We start from the raw sequence: 5769 nt of genomic DNA, 5'->3' as shown, positions 1-5769 counted from the left end.
AATGACTGAGATAAAAAACTCAAGTGACAATACTTGCTGGAGAAAATGTGGAGAAAGGGGAACCCTCCTCCAATGCTGATGGGAATGTAAACTTGTACAGCCACTTTGGAAATCAATCTGGCACTTTCTCAGAAAATTAGGAAAGGTGCTACCTCAAAACCCGGCTATACCACTCCCAGTCATATATCCAAAGTATGCACAAGTAAACAAAAAGGACATTTGTTCAACCATGTTCATAGCAGCTCTATTTGTAATAACCAGAAGCTGGAAACAACCCAGATATCCTTCAGTGGAGGAATGGATACAGAAATTAGGGTACATTTATATAATGGAATACTACTCAGCAATTAAAAACAAGGAAATCCTGAAATTTGCAAGCGAATGTTGGAAATAGAAAAGATCACCTTGAGTGAGATGACACACATGGTATATACTCACTCATAAGTGGATATTATCCATATAATATAGGATAAACAGACTTAAATATATACTTCTAAAGACTCTAAGCTAAAGGAAGACCCTAGGGAAGATGCTCAATCCTCCTTCAAAAGACAAACACGACAGTGGAAACAGAAGATAGAGAAGAGGACAGAAACCTACCACAGAGGGCCTCTGAAAGACTCTACTGACCGAGGAATCGAAGCTGAGCCTGAAACCCATAGCCAAATCTTGGGCAGAAGGCATGGAGTTTTATGAATGAAAGAGGAGACAGAAAGATCGGGAAGGTACCAGAGCTCCAAAAGGAGACCAAGAGATCAAAAACAAAACAAAACAAAACAAAAACAAACAAACAAAAACCCAAAGACTCCTGGGAGCCCTGCAGAGATTGATACCCCAACCAAGGACAATGCATGGAGAGGAGCTAAATCCCTGGCTCACATGTAAGTACATAGACTCATTATCCAAGTGGTGTCCCTAGTAAGGAGAACAGGGGCTTTCTCGGGCATGAACTCAGTGACATGCTCTCTGATCACTCATCCCTTGGGGGGGGGGTACAGCCTTGCCAGGACACAAAGAAAGACAATGTAACCTGTACTGGTGAGACCTGATAGGCTAGGGTCAGATAGAAGGGAAGGAGGACCTCACCTATCAGTGGACTAGTGGAGGGGCATAGGGAGAGAAGAGGGAGGGAGTGTGGGATTGGGAGGAGATGGGTGAGGAGCACACAGCTGTAATACAAATTGAATAAATTGTAATAAATAAAAAAATGACCTGGAAAGGATCATCCTGAGTGAGTTGTCCCAGAAGCAAAAAGACACACACGGTATATACTCACTCATATAAACATACAACATAGGATAAACCCACTAATATCGGTACATCTAAACAAACTAAGCAAAAGAGAGGACCCTAACTAAAATGCTCAATCCCCATCCTGAAAGGCAAAGAGGATGGACATCAGAAGAAGAAGAAAACAGGAAACAACCTAGGAACCTGCTACAGAGGGCCTCTGAAAGCCTCTGCCCTTCAGACTATCAAAGCAGATGCTGAGCTGGATGGGCAACTGTTGGGCAGGTGAACGGAATTTTATGTAAGAACTGGGAAATAGTAAGAGCTGGAGAGGACAGGGCCTCCACAAGGAGAGCAACAGAACAAGAAAATTTGAACACAGGGAACTTCCCAGAGACTCATACTCCAACCAAGGACTATTCATGGAGATAACCTAGAACCCCTGCACAGATGTAGCCCATGGCAGTTCAGTGTCCAAGTGGGTTACATAGTAATGGGAGAAGGGACTGCCTCTGACATAATCTGATTTGCCTGCTCTTTGATCACCTCCCCCTGAGGGGGGAGCAGCCTTACCAGGCCACAGAAGATGACAATGCAACCACTTCTGATGAGAACTGATAGTCTAAGATCAGAAAGAAGGAGAGGAAGACCTCCCCTATCAGTGGACTTGGGGAGGGGCATGCATGCAGAAAGGGGAGGAAAGGTGGGGTCGGGAGGGGAAGAAGGAGAGGCTTATGGGGAGATACAAAATGAATAAAGTGTAATTAATAATAATAATAATTAAAAAAAATGAAAAAAAGAGGAAAGCAAAGACATACTATCCAAAACCTGGACATCAACCATATCCAAGAAATCCCTGAAATAAACACAAATTGTCAATAAACACATGACAATAAAATTAAATAAATATGTAGTGGAACTTTGGGCATATCAGTTTTACTTATAAAATTGACAAAATATATTTTATAAAGAAATGGCTATACTTGGTTTTACCTTTATAATTTAAGTGACAATTTTCAAATTAGAGGGGTATTTTTTACAGGAAGTTTTCCTATTTTGTTCATTTATGCTTCTTTATACACCTTAGAGGCAATAAATTTTTATTTTTAAAAGTCATAGCATAAAGTTCATAATGTACTAAGTGTATTGAGTCTTAGTGGGAGAAGATTGAAGGGCAAATTGTAGCATCTCAGATACCGGGCTGAAAAGTTTATGCTTTAAATTGTAGATAAAACAGAGCTCTGAAAATATTTGTCATTGAATCATGGCAGCAATACATGAATCAAATTTTTTTTATTTTTTATTATTTATTATAATTTATTCACTTTGTATGACAGCTGTAGCCCCCTCTATTGCTCTTTTTCAATCCTACTCTCCCTCCCTCTTCTCCCCTTATGCTCTTCCTATAGTTCACTGATAGGTGGGGTCCTCCTCCCCTTCTATATGACCTTAGCTTATCAGATCTCATCAGGACTGGTTGCATCATCTTCCTCTGTGTCCTGGCAAGGTTGCACCCCACATGGAGAGGTGATCAAAGAGCTATCCACTGAGTTCATGTCAGAGCCAGTTCCTGAGCCTCTTACTAAGGAATCTTTCTGACACATAATAAAACATGTAGGCAGGGCTTCTTGCCTACATGTTTTATTCTGTTTCTTCTAAAAAATTTTTTAAATCAAATCACTAATTTTCTTTAGAATATTATGTTTTATAATAAGATGTTGAATACATTTGTAACTATTATTTGTAGTTAAAACAGATTTGTTGAATATATAATAAAAGAAAAAAAGAAGCAAACAATAAAATACATATCTAAACCTAAAATGTACTGTTCATATTATTCAATAGTAAGTGTATGTAAAACATATTTCTGATGAACAGTTTTGACATATATATATATATGTGTGTGTATAAAGTGTATACCATGTTTGAGTAAGCAATTTGATTGCCTACAGTTTTACTAGAATGAGAACTTCACAAATGAGAGCACACACGTGCTTAACTGCAGACTTATTTAACAAAATGTATCATTAAATGCATTGCATTAAAATATATCACAGGTGTTTTCTGTATAAGTGTTTCTAGATTTTATATATCTAGATAATTAAGACTAGTCAACCCATGATCTAAATGTTATAATGTCTAATCTGTTAAACACCTAAAATTTGCTAAAGAAGGCAGAATTTAATGAGGCATTCTACTTTCTCTGCCTTAGAGTTGTACTTTATGGGCCACATCCATTATGGACCATTGTCTTCCTGAATTACACAGAAAAAAATAGTATAATCTTTTCTTTTAACTATCTTTCTCCTAAGTATGTTTCCTTTAATACTTTGGTATTTTACACAAACATTTTGGAATTTCTTACTGATTTCCTAAAAGCTCCCTCCCTAACATGTAGCTGCTTATCAGCTGTGTGTCTTATCTTCATGCAAGTTTAAATGGCATGGTTTTCCCTTCTGTCTTCCATTCTCTTATTTTAAGATTATGCTTAGATTGTGTAGTTTTCCTACCATACTGTTTTTCTTTTCAATTTTTTATAAAATTATGTGAGCCCATTCTTAAATTCTTTTAATGATACCAAGAACCCTAAAAGGAGATGCCAGTTTCACCTGTTTTATCTACAGAGTTCCCAGCCTTTCTCAGATATGATTTGGGACACTTTCTTTGTTTAGTCTATCATCAGTGGCTTCTGAAATTAATACCACTAGAACTGCAAATCTTTGGTAAGGGACCAGGCCTGTACCTTACCTTTAATTACAAATATTTGCCATTATGCTAGTGAATGCATGTGATCATATTTTTTTCAGTTTCAAAGACTTCATTGGTAAATATGTTTTAGAAAAGATAGTTTATATGCTCTGTGGAATGAAAAGCTGTGTTCAGCGATCCATCAGTAATGCTGTTTTATCTACCTCTAGTCACATTGCTATTACACTTGCATTCAATCAGTTTTTCAGGATTAAATCATAGACCAATCTCTTTCCCAGGACTTTCCACTGAATCACTGCTGTGAATGATGTTCCTTCCAACTTCAAGGCAGAAATCTCTTTGAATAGTGCTTGGCTTCAAAACAACTCATTTGGTGTCTCCTAACATTGCTTGGCCCTTCCCGACCCTGGCCACTATAGGCCCTGATTCCATGTACTTCATCAACTCCAGGAAGCAAGGATGGTTTTTCAGGTCAGTGTAATGCTGCTTCGTATTTTCTTCAGAAGCCCGAAGGCTTCCTGTGTACCAGGCTGAACACCTTTTGTTTGAAGTTCTTGATGATATCAACCACTGCGGCCCTACTACACAGAATCTAGCTTGATGGCAATGAAGATATGGTAGAAGTTGGCCATGGTTAGAAAGCTTGCAGTTCTTGCAGTGTCTGTGATGAGCTGTGGGAGAAGAGAAAAAAGAGTAGCCATCTCCAGTTTATAGTTTGGGGTGTTGAAGCAAAAAAATTGTAAGTCAGAGGACAGCCTGCAGTATACAGCATGACTCCATCTCAAAATAAAATATTTAAATTGACTTAGTGATTGTGGTTGTATGAGTTTAAATGGGCCTCATAGGCTCATATATTCTAATGTTTAGATACTCGGCAGTGACATTATTTGAAAAGATTACAAGGATTAAGGAATGTCATCTTGTTGGAGAAAGTATGCCACTTGAGGTGAGCTTTGAGGTTTCAAAGGCCCATGACAAGCCCAGAGTCTCTCTCTGCGTACAGAGCAGGATGTAGTTCTTAGCTACTCATCCAGTGCCTGTCTGCATGCCACCTTGTTCCCTATGTTGATAATGATGGACTAAATGTCTGAAATTCTAAGCAAGCACCAAATTAACGTTTTCTATTACATTTGCCTTTGTCTTGTCCTCTTTTTACAGCAATAGAACAGTGAAAAAGACAATAATTTAAAATTTTAAGTAACTCTTCCTTTTACATTTGGAAAAAAATTACTTTTAATTATATGTGAACAAAAGATTTTTTTTCTGTATTTTTTATTTTATTTTTAATTACACTTTATTTACTTTGTATCTCCCCTCTAGTTCCCTCCCTCTTCCCTTCCAATACCTCCCTTCCTCCCCCTTCTCCATGCATGCCCTTCTCCAAGTCCATTGGTAGGGGAGGGTTTCCAAAAGAGTCTCCAGTACACAGTAAGAACATTTGCTCAACCATGTTTGTAGCAGCCTTATTTGTAATAGTCAGAAGCTGGAAACAACCCAGATGCCCCTCAATGGAGGAATGGATGCACAAATTGTGGTATATCTACACAATGGAATATTACTCAGCAATAAAAACAAACAAACAAACAAGGAAATAATGAAATTTGCAGGTAAATGGTGGGATCTGGAAAAGATCATGCTGAGTGAGCTATCCCAGAAGCAGAAAGATGTACACAGTATATACCCACTCATATAGACATATAATATAAGATAAAGCTACTAAAATCTGTACACCTAAAGAAACTAATCAAGAGGGAGGACTCTTGCTAAAATGCTCAATTCCTATCCAGAAAGGCAAAGAGACTGGACATCAGAAGAAGGAGAAAAGAGGGA

The 5769-nt window shown here is 38.0% G+C and overlaps 1 pseudogene; it reads right to left on the bottom strand.

The window, feature by feature from the left end:
- Positions 1-4134: 4134 nt before the first annotated feature.
- Positions 4135-4571, bottom strand: LOC110544001 (nucleoside diphosphate kinase B-like; annotated as a pseudogene).
- Between the last annotated feature and the right edge of the window lie 1198 nt (positions 4572-5769).

The sequence above is a fragment of the Meriones unguiculatus genome, chromosome X (genome assembly GCF_030254825.1).
Source record: "Meriones unguiculatus strain TT.TT164.6M chromosome X, Bangor_MerUng_6.1, whole genome shotgun sequence".
NCBI lineage: Eukaryota > Metazoa > Chordata > Mammalia > Rodentia > Muridae > Meriones > Meriones unguiculatus.
The sequence above is the reverse complement of the archived record's forward strand: the minus strand, read 5'-3'. Positions and strand labels throughout refer to the sequence as shown.